Here is an 18,096-nt window from a genome sequence, read left to right as displayed (position 1 = left end):
AGATGACGAAAGGCATCCTTTCAGTCACTGTTGAATAAGACCTTCTAAAGCAGGCTGACATTCAGTAGAAAGGTAACTCATAACACAAGCTGGCCACAACCAATGTTCTGGCTGCAAATGATGGTTCAAGTGAAGTAGCCCACTGGAGAGTTGGTCACTCCATGAGGTTTCTGAAGGCTGAGGATGGCTGGATCCTCGAGAACACATCGAGACCAGTTGGTCCTACCGGTCCAGGGATTGAAGCACTGCACAGGGCCTTCGCAGAACAGCTTGTCTAAAAAAAGTTTCACTGGGCCAAATGCAGGAAGGGAGGGTGGACCTCTTCAGGAGTATTCTACAGTTGCCTGTTCTTCCAATAGGGATTCTTGGCTCCAAAGCTCCCCTCAAGAAATGACAGCAGGTGTCCTCTTCTTATCCAAAATCCATCATGGAAGCAAGTCCAAGCCCACCAATGGTAGCGATCTGCACCATTCAAAAAGCCAGTAGTTGTACAATTGTGTATTATTATTGTTTTTACTCAAGTCCCACACCTAGACTCTCTGGCTCCAGGAATGTGGAATGGGAGCAGACAGTCCACCCCCTTCTTTAGCCACACATACGCAACAGTATCACTATCACATGCTTTCTGGCCAAGTGCTTGACCTTATATCAGATTTTCTGACTGCCAAGGTAGGAAAAATGCCAACAACAATATGGTCAAAGAACTAGTGAATATTTTGCGGTGTGGCCATTTTGGGGCACTGGCTACGTTTAGTAGTCATACATGGTAAACGTGAATGTGCACACTAGAAATAACACAAAAATGTTGAAAGTATAATTGTTGCCAGCAGCTTGTCTTTAGGCCCATATAAAAGTAACCAAATATCCCAAGTCTAAAAGACTAGCGTGATACAAAATTATAACCATTGCACTGTATTGCACAGTGCTGTGTGCAATGTTAAATAGATCCAAAAGTGTAGCAGTCAAAAAGGGAAGCTTAGTTTTCTAGTACTGATAGTCTGAAGAACTGATCAGTTTCCCCATAACATATGAGCAAGAGCCTAGGGAAGTGAAGCTGAAGGCATCACTTTCCCTGCAAAATGTCAGGACAGATAGATTCAAAAACAGAAGCAAAATGATTGGGGGTCTATAGAACTAAGGAAGGAAAGTTGCTAAAAGAGACATCTTTCCGAAAAGGCTCACAGGGCTGACATGTGTGATATCAAATTGAGCTGGCTCAGATAATTTTGAGAAACACCATTCACCATACCTTAACTGAGGTATGGCTTATATTTAAAGCTTAACGTGCCACTAGGACAGAAATACTTATTATTATGGGTTTTTCAATAGAGGTGTGTATCTTAAATACAGCTGTTAAGAGGGTCCCTGTGACCCAAACCAACTCAGTGCCATGGGAGAGTTGGGGCTGTACATAAGGCTTCTGATTCAGCTGGGAACAGTTATACACAATGCTTTGGCATGGAGTTTGGGGACAGGGGGTCTGGTCAGCAGAATGCCCTCTGCAGGGCCTGACGGGGCCATCAAATTATCTCGGGCACCAATGAAAAAGTGACCCTCAGCTGCAAATGGCTATTCATTCCTTTTGTGGCAGTGTTTGAATAGTAACTAAAGGGGAGTTGTTTGACGAACTGTGATCGAAATTGTGCATTTTAAAGAATCTATACTCTGCAACACTGTTCAAAACTGCTAGCAGCAGTGCAAATTCAAATATCAAACTGGCCCAAATTGCCCACAAAAGGGACCCACTTTGACCAAAAAAACTGGTACACACCAGAATGTTGTGCTTATGGTTCGGTCATGGGCCTATTGCCCAATAGGCCAGTCTGAGCCTGACTCTCTCAGATAGATAATTGCCTGCATCATGCAATACTTAATACAAATCAAAGAGGCCAGGGCTCTACACCCTTGCTGGATGTCAATTTCAGCTTTTTTTATGTTTGAAAACGTGGACCCAACAGTGCACTATGTACTTATGTTTATGACTAGCTCGGAGTTGATCTTATTGCCAGTTGTAATAACTGCAAATGGCAATGATTCTGCCCTCTCCATTGTGGGGCCACTGTAATTAGTATTGCTTTAACAGAACTAGCATCAGATAGAAGACGTCAATGCACACAACTTGGAAACAAGAGTTGGGTGGAAAACCTCTGCCAGCTAATTCATATTCTGTGTAGCTCATGATCACATGGTCTGGGGTTAGGTTGTCACTCTACTTTACACATACGTTAGAAAACGCATTTCAGCAATGAATTGCATGATTGCCAAATGAAAGTCACTTCTAAAATAACTTTGGTGCTCATAATGTAAAGAAATTGAGGCACAGTAGCAGGCCCATAAACGGCATAACATTGTAAAATGTAAAAAAAAAAAAAGAAGAAAACAAATTCTATTTCTGTTTGCAGGATGGCTACACCACTTAAAAAACAAATGCATAAAAAGGGTCAGAAATGTTCTTGCTGGCTGTTGCGCTCATAAATGCATAAAAAGGGTCAGAAATGTTCTTGCTGGCTGTTGCGCTCATACGGAATGGCCGCTTGAGTGTGTAGCTCTGTGCTGGGGAAGATCCTTCTTGCTGATCCTTTCTTACCGGTGCCGCGTTTTTACTTGAACATTTACGGATTGATGCCTGACGGTCTGCTGAAGGTTCTTCCCGGCTGCCGTGTTCCAGAAGGGACCGTTACAGAGAAAACTCTCCTTTTTGAACCACCGCCTGGCCTCCTCGCTGCCCCTTCCACCGTGCTGCCACAGTGAGTGGATTCCAAAACACGCAGGTGATGGGGCTTCCGGACCCATCTGGGGGAGGGGTGGCCACTTCATGGAGCTGCGCAGCCTTGCCTGAGACCATCTCGTACAGCGGCGGCTCGGCTTGTGGTCCCCCCAGACCCCTGCAAGGTGTGCTTCAATGTGGACTCTCTAGGGCGTCATTGCCAGACTTCAACCTTCGCTGAGGTCCAGGAGGCAATCCACTGCTTTGGAGCTGAGCTCCTGGTTCCCGCCGACAGCCAGTCCCGTGCCTCCAAGCCCCTCCTGCTCTACACCAGCGACCACAGGAGGCCCCACAACCCGAATAGTGCACGCCCTTGGTTGGCTCTATGGGCACCCTGTGGAATATAATGATGGTCTAGCTGTGGCAAGACAAGATGACGTAGAGAGGTGCTGCGCCATCCCTCCATCAGGATACAAGGTACAGAGCCCCCCCTACTCACAATAGCGTAAGCTGTGCTACGCATCAGACATTCTAACCCCACTGCTGTGCCATTTACCTTGGGGAAGCACAAAGGCTGAGATTCGACTCCTACACTAAAGGGCAATACTGGGTTGATTCCGCTGCACTGCTCATTACTTAAATAACTCAGGCATCGCTGTTAGCGGCAACCAGCGGAACACTGCGACTCCAACCAACCATCTGGCCATGCTTCCTCTACTTTGTCAGGTCTCCCAGCTAACACCTCGGAAATTCCTGCTTTGGTAACCGAGAGGCGGGTTACCATGTTGCTTGGCCTGATGATGCTGTGGTAGCCCTGAACACCACTGCTGTCCGGGTAACACACACCCTACTATCCCCCTTAGTTACGGTCTCCACAATGTCCCGGAGCCCAATACTCACCTGAGGTAGGATTACAGCTGTCAGTGGGGGTATGTGCTGAACCTACATCCAACCACTTGGGGATTATTACAACCATTAACATTACCATCTTTTACCCTGCAATACGCGGGAGGTCACAGTCCACTCAGTAGTGGTTTGGGTCGACTAAATTTGTCATAACTGGTTGCACTGTCGATCCCGGTGACCCTGCTCTGCCCTGGTGCCAAAACCTCGCTCCCACTAAGACTTTCTCCTGGTGTCTTGCAGATGGGACCGAGCCCTTTCACCCTGGATAGTTGTGTGCCTTCTACATCACCCTCTGATTACAGTGACCTACCATTGTCGCACCCTCTCATCAGACCTACCTCCCTTTGTAGTGCTCTGAGTCACGTGATTCTGCGCCCTACCACTCCACTGAGAAGTAATTTGGGCATCCCTGCTATCCACCACTACTCGCTGTGCTGTTCTTCTTGGTTCAAATCTGTGTCTGCTGATCCCTTAGGTGCTGTACAACTCTGCTTTTCACGTGGTTGGACGGGATCATGACCAAAGGAGCTAATAAAAAGCAAATCTCTTTCAACATGTTTGCAAATGCAGCACTGAAACCGAGCTAAGGCATCCATGTCAATGCCCCCCCAGACTACTGAATCACAAAAAATGATTGAATACATGCGGGAGGGATTCACTGCTCTTCACTCAAAACTAGATGACTTGAGTGGAACCATATGTTCAATCAAAACCCATATGGAGAAAACTGACACTCGGGTGACGGAAGTGGACTCTAGGGTCGGAGTGGCTGAACATGATATCGTCGCCCTTAGAGGTGACCGTCTTGTCCAGGCAGGTTCTAGATGTCAGCAAAAAGATTGAAGACCTGGAATCGTGCTCCAGGCGCAACAACCTACGTATCATCAGGGTCCCCGAGGATACAATTGATGGCCCCTTGGAGGACTACGTCAAGCACATCCTGCTTTCACTTCTGGACTCCCCAGAACTTTCACCGCAGTTCGCAATAGAGAGAGTCCATTGATCCCTAACAGTGAAGCCCAGGCTGGGCGCTCCTCCCTGTCCCATCATAGCAAGAGTGCTAAACTACCGGGATATGGACTCCCTTCTTCAAGCAGCAAGGGCCATAGGTGACCTCTTCCTCGGCTCCTCCAGAATTCACCTTTACCCAGACTTCTCTTTAGCCGTTCAACAAGAACGAAAAACCTTTCAGGCCACCAAGAAGAGGCTGTGAGATCTGGGTGTCAAATATTCGATGCTTTACCCTGCCAAAATTAAAATTGAACACTCGGATCAAGTCTTCTTCTTCACCATCCCTGAGGAGGCCTCCAAATTTAACGATGAACATTTCCCAGGCTAGCCAAAATATGACCCTACTGCTGTTGATATTTTGGGTTGTTTTTTAGATGATTGTCTGACAGTACCAATGCCTAGTCAATACCCCACTTCGGAAGCATTGCCATTCAGGGCCAACGCACGGCCCCCCAGGTGATGCTGCTGCTGCTCTTGGTTAAGTTAAAGGTTGTTTGGATTTTCACATCTCTGATTGGGGGAGGGGATGGGCTGGGAGGGGTATCTAGTTAAAAAACAATGCTTGGCACGCAACTGGGAAGCCGAGAACTGACATGAATCCAGATTGGCACTATCAGATCGGGACCTCTGTGCATCTGGTCTTGGCTCTGCAGCCTATTTTCAGGTTTAGGCAGTTGCCTGTTGTTGCTGACTTTCCATCCTAATGTCTGCGGATAGCATTATATGCATGACCGCGAATGTCAGGGGGCTGGGTAATCATATCAAAATGCATAAAATACAGTTATATATTGAACGGAACAAAGTTAAACTACTTTTCTTGCAAGAAACACATGCTCTTTCCAGCGGATGTGAGAGGTTAGCTAGATAATGGGGCCACAAGCGCTATTACATAGACTATTCCACCCAGAACCAGAGTCATGATCTTAATACATAAAATGTTTAAATCTGAACACAAAATGACTCACGTAAATCCTCCGGGGTGCTATGTCTTGCTGTTTGGGACCCTGCTGGGCAGAGAGGTTGTGCTGCTTAATATATATGGCCCTACCATCGACGATCCCAATTTCTACACACATCTCTCCTCCCTGCTGTCTGGAGTTCCTCTTGTCCATATCTTCTGGGACAGGGATTTTAACACTACTTTGACGTGGATGTCGATAGATCAGGCTCCAGACCCTGCCAGCTCTCCACGGTGGCCAGAACCATCAAGGACATGCAGGCCCAGTTGTTTGTGTCTGATGCATAGAGGCTACTCCACCCTGATTCCCGAACCTACTCCTTTTACTCCTAAGTGCAGGATTCACACTCACCCATCGACAGATGGCTCATCTCGGATATACTAGTCAGAACCATTACACAAATGTCAATCCTTCCCAGAAGATTCTCTGACCACTACCTGGTGACAATCTCCCTGAGGTGGGGTGCAGTCAACCCAGGGGTTCGCTCATGGAGGCTGAAACCACATTATTTACTAGATATAGCTTTCGAAACAGAACTATGGACCGCTATTGACGACTTTTTTATGCTAAACGCTGGTTCTGTCAAATCACAAGCCACCCTGTGGGAGACATTACAAGTTTTCATCAGGGGTATTGCACTTTCCAAAGAGGCAGGGATTCTTCGGGGGATCTGAAGGAACATTGCAGAGAGTGAATCTCGACTCGCTCTCCTCGAGGCCCAGTACACTTCCTCTCAGTCGCCCATCATCCTTTTTGATATAGGCATGGAGCTGGATGCGTTCCGTACCCACGCAGAATGAAAGTTTCTGGATGACGCCCAGTCAGCTCGTAGATACAGGGGGGGTTAGCATTCTGGTTGCGTCCTAGCTAGTCTGATCCGCCAGGATACTGGTTCACCCCATTATCCAGCTATCGAGAGGGCCAATGGCACTCTGGCCCTGTCGTCACATGACAATTATGTGGAATTTCATTCTTTTTATGAAACACTCTACTCCAACGCGGACAATGCAGACATGCATACATTCCTAGATGACCCCCGCTCTCTATCCTTTACCCTGAGACGACGGATGCCCTGGACAGCCCAATTAGAACCGAGGAAATATCCATGGCTATAGACGCCCTGGGCTCTGGGAATACCCCCAGATCCCACAGACTCCCTGTTGAATTCTACAAGCAATATAAAACCCGCCTGGTTCCCTAATTGTCGGCTCTATGGGAGAAGTCCTGCGAGATGGGCACTGTCCGCTACTCTCTTTGAGAGGCAATCATTTTGGTATTACTGAAACCAGGAAAACCTCCCACACAATGTGGTTCATACTGCCCCTTCTCCCATATCAAGTGTGATGTCAAGATCTACGCCAAAGTCTTAGCCCTGAGACTGGCTCCGTATATGTCATTTATCATTCACCCGGACCAGTCAGGGTATTATTCCAGGGCGGTCCACTTCTCTTAATCTGCGTCGCACATTCAACATACTTGCCCGGGTCGACCTTGGCACATAGGCGCTCGCAGCCACTCTCGATATGCAGAAAGCATTTGACTCTGTGTCCTGGAGCTAGCTCTGCAGGTCCTCGAGAGGAGCAACTTTGGTCCCCATTTTCGGTCCTAGGGTAAACTCTTATACTCTTCTCCCGTTGCCAGGGTTTTCACCGAAGACTGATGTTCAGCCCAAATCCCAATAGCCAGAGGCAGAAGGCAGGGATGTCCCTTCTAGCCGTTAATATTTGCCATAGCCATTGAGCCCCTGGCCAACAGGATATGCCAACAACATGCACACAGATGCTTAAGACTGTCTGGTTCCCCGAGATCATCTCCCTCTATGTGGACGATGCCGCCCTCTTCATCCATTCACCTGACCAAAGCCTAGCCCCAGTACTAGAGGATGTCATTCTTTTCAATGAAATGTCGGGTCTCAGGGTAAACCGCTCTAAATCGGTATTATTTCCATTAACCAAAGTCACCACCCCTCCCCTAGACTGTGTGGGGTTCGCATGATCACAATCCGAGATCATCTATCTTGGAGTAGTGATCACACATCACCAGAATTCCTTATATGAGGGCAATTTCGGGAAGTACCTGATCACCCTTACCCGAAAATGCTTAGGCTGGGCTAAATTGCCAATCTCTTGGACGGTAGGATCGGCATCCTTAAGATGATAGTGCTGCCCCAACTCTTCTACAGATTCCTGAACGTCCCTCTTTGGCCAGACCGGAAAATCTTTAAAACTCTAACCTGAACCATTAACACCTTCTTATGGCACTCCGGTGCGGTCCGCCTGAAATTGGAAACACTGTACACTCCAATGTCAAGGGGCGGGTTTGGGGCCCCTAACTTTGAGAGGTAGTGGATGGCTGCTCAGGCACACTATGCTTCACAGTGATGTGTATCCACTTATCCCCCTCTACATGTTAAACTCGAACGTCTGGCCGTGGATGGTCGGGATGTTCGCTCCTTAGTTCTCCCCTCCCATTGTGTCCAATTTGAATGCCTTCGACCCCGTTGGATCCACGGCACTGGCCTTGAATAAGCTGTGGAAGCAGGCTAACACCTTTGGAACTTCCTCCCAGAATCTGCCCATATAGGTCTCACAACACCACGTCTCTGGCCTAGTGCAGGCATTGGTGCTGTCTGAGATGTTTTCGACCAGAGTATCTTTCTTGAATTGCCTGATTTACCGGAACCTCTGCGGGGAATGCCCTCCCACTGGCTCCACCATGCAGGGCTGCTCCGCTCTCTTAAGAATAGGTGTCTGGACTTCCCATCAATCCCTCCAGATGAACCCATATTATCCAAAATCCTAAATTCCACGACCTTCAAGGGGTAGGTCTCCAGATTGTGCATGCTCCTTCAGTCAAGCCACTTCCCCTTTTACTAAGCTCAGGGACACGTGGGGGAGGGATCTGGGTACTGAAAGGACAGACTAACGTTGGGGCCGCATGTGTGTCCGTACCCATGACATCTCATTTAACTCTCGATTTAAACTGATCCAATACAAGGTGCTCCACAGATTTTACTTCACTCTGATCAGATTACACTGCATGTCAAAAGACCATCCTCCCATATGCCAAGATGCTGTTTAGATGATGCGTACTATATACACATGTTCTCGTCCTGTCCACGCCTCTCCCTGTTCCGAGAGGAGGTATGCACTACCGTATCTGAAATACTAGATTGCACTATTACCCCATCACCATTGCCTCTTTCACAACTACCCTGACTCAGGCGTGACTCCATGAAATTGGACTGACTATGTATGCTACTAGTGACCCATTGCATACTATTACTCTGGCTTCCTACTCGGGCCCCCACACACCCTCAGTGGCTTTGGGCTGTCACCTGGGCTTCAGATACCAGGGAGTGTTGAGCTGGCCAGCAACCATTGGTGTCTTGACCCAGGAACATTTGGACTCCATTCTGCTTCTATATATCTTCTCTATCCATTGACACTGAAGACAACGGCGGCAATCTGGCCTCCCCAGCCCCCACCGCTGTTTAATCTATATACCTTAACTGCTGTTGTGTAATCTGTAGCTCGGGTTACTCTGCCACCAAGTGACTTTTTACTGCTCTGTGAAATCCCCCGCCAGACTATGTATGTGAAATGTTGTAGTGTATACTTATTAACTATCTGTATGCTGCTCGTTCTCCCTGTTGCAATGTCAAGCATAAGAAATAAAGTAAAAAAAAAAAGAAAATGTTCTTGTCTTGTATTACATATCCCTCAGTCCTGTCCCAAACAGGTGCATATGAAAAGGAGTCAAGTCCTAAAAATGAAAGTGGGGGCTCCTCATAAAACGCAATGGGATGCGACAGCGTTAGACATTTGCATATCAAGGTGAAATGTGCATATTTCATTAAATTGGCTTTGCATAACCACCTAAACTGCACAGGATGAATGGCATTTGCCTTTCATAAAACCAACACACACAAAACCAAGAGAGGATATTTTCAACTGATAGTGTTTTTGAAAACGTTAAAAGGTGTGCATGTTTTAAACTCCAAAAACCAATACAAATGATTTCCCTGGAACTTGCAGTACGGAAATGGGACGTTTCACCTTTAGTTTGTTATTTTTCACTAGGTTATATAGTCAAGTGGAGAAGTGCCCGGCCTGCAAGGTTCACAGCTGTTGTTTGATCCCCGCAGTCGGCTTATAGTCATAAATTCAAAAGGGGCATTCAATTCAATGTTTCTCATTTTGCTGGAGGGGACTGAATCCACCCTCTGAAAAATGTGGGTAGACTCTGTCCAGCCGCGTGTACCCTCGACTTCAGCCCTTCATATGAATGTGTTTGTTTTCTGTGCCTTTTAGAGTACTTTTCAATAGTGTATCGGTTAGTGCAATTTAAAATACACAGAAAGTCACTCTGATTTGCACAATTGTACAGGGCCTCCGAATGTGTGCATCTAAGATTCTCATGTTTAAATGTCCTTTGAGAATTTGGCACAAGTTATCGGGATGCACTTTCTCATCCACATATGATCACTTCCACCAAAACAGGTTTGAACATCTGACCCTAAGAATCTAAAAGAGACAACTTGTTACATTTAGTAAAACAGTATTGACGAAGCCAACAGTGTGGGCTCTACTTTTGACTTTCCTCTCATTCAGACAACTGTTACAACATGTATATATTAAGCATTTGTACACATGAGCTTAATAGAATCAATAGCATATTTCTACTGCTCTTTATCTACAATCATTAGTCGTCTTTAGAACTTCTGTGCAAAACAGTACACATGATCAGTACTTTAATGTAATTCTGTGTGCAGGATGCTTATTCCTTAGACATCACGTAGCTGAAAGTAGACCTGGTTAAGAAGTTGTATACAATCAGAAGCTATTTGAAAGCAGAACATGTTTAATAGTCTTCAAATACATGTTTATTTCTTTTTTATTTATTTATTTTTAACCAGAAGAGACGCTTTAAAAGAACCTGAGTGTAACATTAATACAAAGAATTAGCAGTTCGATTGCTGCACTTAACCAGGTATCTTTCAGTCAACTGTGCCTGCATTCAGAAAATAATGTGTTTGTATTATGTATGTCTTTGAAGAATTGATATGGAAATTTCAATCAAGCTTTGAAGAGATCAATAGCAGGGCTGACTTTGATTGTGATGGACAGCAAGTTCCAATGGGGTTGGGTGAGCAAGGCGAAGGAGCCGAAGCAAGATGATTCACGGGGGCATAGGAGAGTGACAGTGATTGCAAGAGAGAAGGGAACAAGATAGTGACTAGATAGATATACATTCAGCCAGGATCTGAGGAACATGACCAATGATAGATTTGCATTCAAGGAAAAGGAACTTGAAAACTAGCTGTTTTTTGTTCTGGAGAACTAGCCCTCCTTATGCCGGTTCCATGCCCCAGGTGAATTTCCTCCATGCCTCTCATTCCAGTTCTCCCAGAGGCCCAGTCACCCAGTGTGGGACTGAATCCCCCCATGGCACCAGCCCCCTCCTCCATGTGGCACCAGGGTCTGTTATATACCACCAGGGTGGTTATATACATGGACAGCACCATTGGAACATGGAGGTCAGGGAGGTTATGACTACATTTCCCAAAAGCCTATGTAATCATGTGAGACTTCTCTGTTTCTGAGAGCGTCTTGGTGGCAATGGCAATCCTAGTTAAGCTACATCCACCGCCACACCCATACTTAGCATTCTTAACAGCGAACAGGCTTACCAAAACACGGATCCTGTCTCTTCCTCAACTTACCTTGGGCCACACATGCACCCAGTTCCTCCAGATCCTGCTACACCTGCAAAAGTAAGGGGGAGGAAAATAGGTCAATATCATTACAAACAGTAACAGTAAGACCTTTTGAGACTTGGTGGAAGCCCGCGGGAGAAAGGGCGCGGGTGTTTGCGGCCCGCAGGGTGTTTCGCTTGGCCCAGGAGGGCCTCCATACTGAAGCCACGCCCCCTCCACTACATCCGCTCGCCTCCCGCACCCGCCAGGGTGAAGCCCGCGGGAGAAAGGGCGCGGGTGTTTGCGGCCCGCAGGGTGTTTCGCTTGGCCCAGGAGGGCCTCCATACTGAAGCCACGCCCCCTCCACTACATCCGCTCGCCTCCCGCACCCGCCAGGGTGAAGCCCGCGGGAGAAAGGGCGCGGGTGTTTGCGGCCCGCAGGGTGTTTCGCTTGGCCCAGGAGGGCCTCCATACTGAAGCCACGCCCCCTCCACTACATCCGCTCGCCTCCCGCACCCGCCAGGGTGAAGCCCGCGGGAGAAAGGGCGCGGGTGTTTGCGGCCCGCAGGGTGTTTCGCTTGGCCCAGGAGGGCCTCCATACTGAAGCCACGCCCCCTCCACTACATCCGCTCGCCTCCCGCACCCGCCAGGGTGAAGCCCGCGGGAGAAAGGGCGCGGGTGTTTGCGGCCCGCAGGGTGTTTCGCTTGGCCCAGGAGGGCCTCCATACTGAAGCCACGCCCCCTCCACTACATCCGCTCGCCTCCCGCACCCGCCAGGGTGAAGCCCGCGGGAGAAAGGGCGCGGGTGTTTGCGGCCCGCAGGGTGTTTCGCTTGGCCCAGGAGGGCCTCCATACTGAAGCCACGCCCCCTCCACTACATCCGCTCGCCTCCCGCACCCGCCAGGGTGAAGCCCGCGGGAGAAAGGGCGCGGGTGTTTGCGGCCCGCAGGGTGTTCGCGGATCCGTGGGGGACCAGACTGACCGGCCTTTAACGTCCTGGACTGCTCCGGGGGTCTTCAAGGTGAGCAAAAGCCAGCCATCATCATTCCTGCCAACCTTCTTTTAGAGTACCCGTGGTCCTCTGTAACAGCTAAGCCCACAAGCCCTCAACAAGCCCCCAACAAGATTCTTACGTGGGTCAAGGGCACGGGGTGTTGGTGGTCCGCGGAGAATGTTGTCTGTCCCTGGAGGGACCTTTTAAGAGTCATCTAAGAGACAGCCATCAAGCAACCCCAAATCTAACTGCTGCCAAGGGGGGACAGAGATCGTCGACCATGACTCTCCTAAAGTCTCTAAGGTCCATGAAGTCACATGCTGAGCCAAGGAAAGTTCCCTCTGTTTTGCCCTTCCTCCCCCCCCCTCTTGCCTCACGTCCGCCCCCCATGTCAACGGTCCTAAATCGGCTCGCAAGATACTGGTTGTCAGGAGACAGCGCCAACAGGGTCATACAGCCAAACCCCCCAACTCGGCCCCCCTGAATTCCGATGAGGTCGAGCTCTCTACACCCCAGTTCCCCACGATACCCAGTGACTTAATTGGGATTCCTGCATCCGACCAACCCTATTTCGAGCAAGAGCTAGAGGGGGAACAAGAGTGGGAAATGGCCGGGCCTGTAATATTGGAAAGCAGCTGTCCTCTACCAAATTCTACCCCCGGAACCCTCAGCATGGTCCCTATCCCAGTCCCTTGCTCTAACCCTGGCTCTTGCACAGAGGTGGGCCCGTCCAGCTCCACCCCTGACTGCTCACTCAACGAGGGCAGCTTGCATCCCTGCAGTTCGCCTATGGTCACACCCCCGCTGAATCTATCTTCTGATCATAGCAGTCTCTGGAGCGACTATATGTCATCGTTAAGCCCTTCAGTCAGCTCGCTTTCTCATCCATCCTTACTCGGGGCTCCAAAGCAACAACCTGATGACCCCAACTCCGCTGTAAAACAAGCCACTGACCCCCCGAATGGGGGGGATTTTACAGCCAGGGTGTGCAATTGTGTATGCATCCAAGTGTTGGCTGAGTTGGCAGTTATTAAAAATCTGCTCTCAGTCCTCACAGGAATGCAGGGGGAAAAGCAGTGCGAGGGGGAGCCCTGTACCATTCCAATAGCTCGCAAAGGGCCCATCGTTTCACCCACGGCCCACCCCCTGGCACACCATCAGGAACAGGCCCCTATGTCACCCACGTTCACTGAACCTTGCCCTAGCTTGGTGCATGAGAATCTACAAGCAGCCAAGGGTATTAACCCCAGTACTTGTGTTAAGCCTAGAGTGTCCATGGGGGTGCCACAACCCAAGGTAAAACCTATATCTCGGGAGGACACTGCATCAAGCAAATCGGGCCCTAAACGCCTCATTCCTGGAGAGGGGAGAGCCTATGGCCCGTGGCGTAGAGAGAGGCTACCTCCACCCTCTGGCCTAGGCCGGACCGGACAAGCTACCATGTATCTGCATGGCGTACCCAGGCTGGCAAGGGACAGGAAGGAGTCTAGGGATGCCCTCCTCAATAAAAGTCTACATTGGCTGCGGTCCGTAAGAGGCTGCTATTTTGTGTCTAGGGAATCCTTGGCAGGGTGTCGCAGAACGCCAAGAGTGGACAACCAGCAGGGTGACACTGTGGAACTTGCATTTTGGGACGTGGGAGTGGCAAGGGCGGTCCTAGGTCACCATGGGGGGTCTAGTTGGTCACCCAGGAGTGGTATTCTAATTAGTATTCATCCGCAAATAGTCCCTGAGTGCCCCCCGAGGTTAACTTTGAGACCCTCCCCCCTGTCCGGTGCTAATCTCACCCCTTTGGGACGTTATGGGTCAGGTTCCTTGGGGGACAGGTCCTTGTAATGGGGGACGTCTTGATGATAATGGGGCTTTTAGTTTTATTTATCTCCCTCCTCAATGATTTTGATGGGGTGCATTTTGCTATCTTTTGGAATATTGAATGTAATTGATTTTGTATGATGTTTTTTGTGTTTGATGGATTTCCTTCGGAATCCGAATAAACTTATTGACTTGACTTGAAACTTACCTTGTTCATCTTCTGGCTCCCCTTCCCCTTCTGGGATTCTCCCAACCCAACAGCACTCCGCCACCTAAATAGGAAATAGGAGCAGTGCTAAAGGTATCATAATACTTGCATATTACAAACAGTAAGACTTTTGAGAATCTTGTTGATACTCAAATTCTTTGCTTTTCGGCATCCCCCACTGGATTTCTGGCATTGCAGCAGCCTTCCCCCACCTAAACAAGATATCCGAACAGCAGCGAGGTTATTAGGTGTGCATTTTATTTGGAACTTAACTTTGCCGTAAGAACTTCATACAAATAAAACAGTAATATCCACTGAAGTAACAAGAACAGTCTAATATTTGACTGAGAATGAAGATGTCGAGAACGGGGTAATAAACCTGAAGCAGCGGGTCTCTTCAACTGAAGGAAGTGCTTACAACTACATGGGATCAGGGGAGTTGCTAGGTCTGGAAAAGACCCGGGGCTAAACTGATGTCGGAACTCTTGGGACTGGGGGCTAGCTAGCCTTTTGGCTGTAGCTCCTGAGATTCTATCCGGGGCTACAGCCAAAAGATCAGGGGCTATAGCCCACTTAGCCCCCCCTAGCAACGCCCCAGCATGGGATTGCTTAAAGGACCCAGCCTCCTGATCCCCAGGTAATTTGGGACACACTAGTGGGGAAGTGATGGAAGATGCTAACAACCTGCCCTTTGCTTCCAGAAATACAGAAACCAGGATCCATCAAATCTATACTTAATTCCGTCTACTGAACTTGAACATACTTGTATTATTCAGGATGTGTGCAGTCTGGTGGTGGTGGTTATGGATCTACAATATTGCTGTCAAGGTACCTCAAGTAAGGTGTTAAAGATGTCAAGTAGGTAGAAGTGTGGGAGAATCTGCGTAGGCTGTTGAAAATGCAGGTAGCAAATGTGAGGACTTTTTATAAAGGGAGAAAAGATTTGAGAGAAAGGCCAACAAATGGGTATGAACAGTATTTGAGTATTCTGAGAATATTCGAGATTAGGGTTTTCTTAGAGTGGTGATTAAGAAATGCACACATGTTTCTGGGAGTTGAAAGGGTTACTAATAATAGCAGTACATGCATTGGGTATTGGAAGAGTATTCAGACAACACTATCAATGATGGCCCTTCGATTGTGAGCCTATTTATAAACACGTAAATTAGACATTCATATAACAAACGGAATGTTCTTGCCATGGGACTGGCATAGATGTATTTATTCGCAAATGTCCCCAATATGTGCTAAGCACACATTTATGATCTATACCATTGTTTTCTCTACTACATAACGTGTTTCATTTTCCTCATGGAGATGTCTATCACTGCTTCAATGAGACATTACTAATAAGGTGCAGTATATCATCATTTTCCTGACCCGAAATTAAAAAAGATGAAATTATTGTGTCCTCCTCTTCTTTTTGTGACAATAATCTCCGATTCCATTTCATCCAGAGCCAGTAACGACCATCTACCTGCACCTGGGTGGTGCAGAATGTCAAGGCACGTAGAGCCCCGTCCGACCCTTCTGTTGTTGACAATCGTTCACCTTATAACCGGCACATCCTCCCCATTCGAGCAATGTATCCCCATCATTGATAGTGTTGATGATGAGATGATCTGCTGCATCTCAGCTTTGGTTTCAGTACATAAACACCACGGATACATTCGGTATTTGAGAATACCATATGTCAAAGGAGATAGGTCCATTTACACTACATCATGGAAGAAGTTTAGAATAAGCTATATATCCTCCAAAAAGGGTTTGGAGGACAATGACCAAATGGTGCACTTTCAAATCCCTGATTTGCATAGATCTGAATTAATTTCCGATCAGCCACTGTCACTAGTTGCAGCAATGCAACGAGTGTGACGTGAACGATCAGGCCACTATACATTTCAAAAGGGGTAGTCACACATTAGTAATAATGCACAGATTATCTACTTTGTAGATGGTCGTCATGTCACTTTAAGCTGCACTGTGACAGGTATACTGGAGACAGTATCTGACCGTGCTTAGCAAAACAGAATTAGGGATCAGCAAGTGACATATGATTTTCAGTGCATACTATTTCCCTGCTTGCAATAAATGTGACCGGGACACATTCAACACCTGTCCTCCACCCTTGAAAGTAGTGATTGCCTCTAGCACTATTGACTCGAGCATATAACAACAATTAATGGTAAACCTGCCAGAATGTTGCCCCACCACGACTCAGTCAAACATTGCACAGAGCCATTAAATAAATAAAGCAATATGTCAATGACTCTAGTCATAATTATAAGCATCCTTTTTCACTAATAGAGATTGTCGCAGTAACAATTTCGGCTATGTCTGTTAGATGCCTAGCATTTTCTTAATTCCTTCTCAATTGTATATTTGCAATCGTGTATATTGGGCATGTTGGAGAAACTTAGTTTCGGTTACGTTATATTTTTCCGAACATACAGTGTACTCTGTCAGAGGTTGAGAAGAACACTGGCGTCTCAAAAACAAGGGCCTCATTTATCAAGGTTTTTCACTGTCATAAAATTGTCACAGCATAACACGAGGTATAAATGGGGCCTTCACAACTGAGCACATTGGTTTCCAGATTTAACAAGCCTCACTTCCCACACTGAGATCGAAACAACTGAGTCAGTGGATGTCTGTTACACTTTGCCTCATATACAGTGTTGTGAAAGCAATGATTAATTAGAGGGAGCCTGCAGCTTCAAGATCCATCACAGCCATTGGGATGTGGCATGCTGCGCCTATCCGGCTGTTCTCATGCACTTCTCACAGGCACTTTAAAAATACAGTTGCAAGAAAGAATCTTGTACATGGTGGCAGTTCTGTGTACGGCATATAAACGTGATGGGGCATACAAATGACACATGGTAGGTTGAATGTCATCAGTGAGTGTATCAGTACCTCTATAGCAAATTTTCCAATAAATAGCAATCTACAGCAACTATGAGCGTTTTCCAATGGGACTGCGCAATTATAAAATGCTTCTGTGAATCAGGACCATGTGTCATGCAACCCTGCATACAGGGCCATTCGCAATGACACAAGGCTTGCATTTAAATATCGCATTGTAGGCATATATTCTGCATTTGTTCGAGGACGATCTACACCGTTTTTACATTCACATATATGTTCTAGAGGTAGGTGTGTAGAAATGCATGCAGGAATGTGTGTGGTTGAGAGACACAAAGTCAGATCCATGAGCATTTTTGTCCACTTGTATGTGCATAGTGAACATGTAAGAAGGGGGTGTTCCTGGGCACATGTTTGGGCTGGCATATTCTATCCATGGGCATATGTCACAGGGCTGTTTCCAATAAGCCTATTGTACTCTTTTGCAGTCCAGCAATACAAACAATGTTTTTACAGACCCCTACGTGTATTTTACAACCCTGGATGGAAAGCCACTTTCAAGGCATGAGAGTTAATATATTTTATTGTTTTTACCTTTCCACCCATATTGCATTGACAAACCCAACACAATGCATTTCAATACAATGTCAATTGAACTATGGGCATTTTAAGGACGATGATTGGCAATATGCACCCTGCAAGCACATGTGCCGGGCTTATGCCCAGCCTTCCACCAAATGGGTGGATTGTGATATTTTATTTATTTATTTATTTGAACTTATAAAGCGTGTAGAGGCCCTGAGGCATTATGGCGCTGTTACAGAAGGCTCACTTGGATACAGAATAATCGGATAGAAGGGATACAAATCAGTTACATGGTCACTTTCAACCAAAAGAAACAAAGGCATAGGTATGTTACAAGGTTACAGGGGCACT

This window comes from Ambystoma mexicanum, chromosome 5p (assembly GCF_040938575.1).
Source record: "Ambystoma mexicanum isolate Mex_15411 chromosome 5p, UKY_AmexF1_1, whole genome shotgun sequence".
In the NCBI taxonomy this organism is placed as follows: domain Eukaryota; kingdom Metazoa; phylum Chordata; class Amphibia; order Caudata; family Ambystomatidae; genus Ambystoma; species Ambystoma mexicanum.
This window is presented reverse-complemented; position numbering follows the sequence as displayed.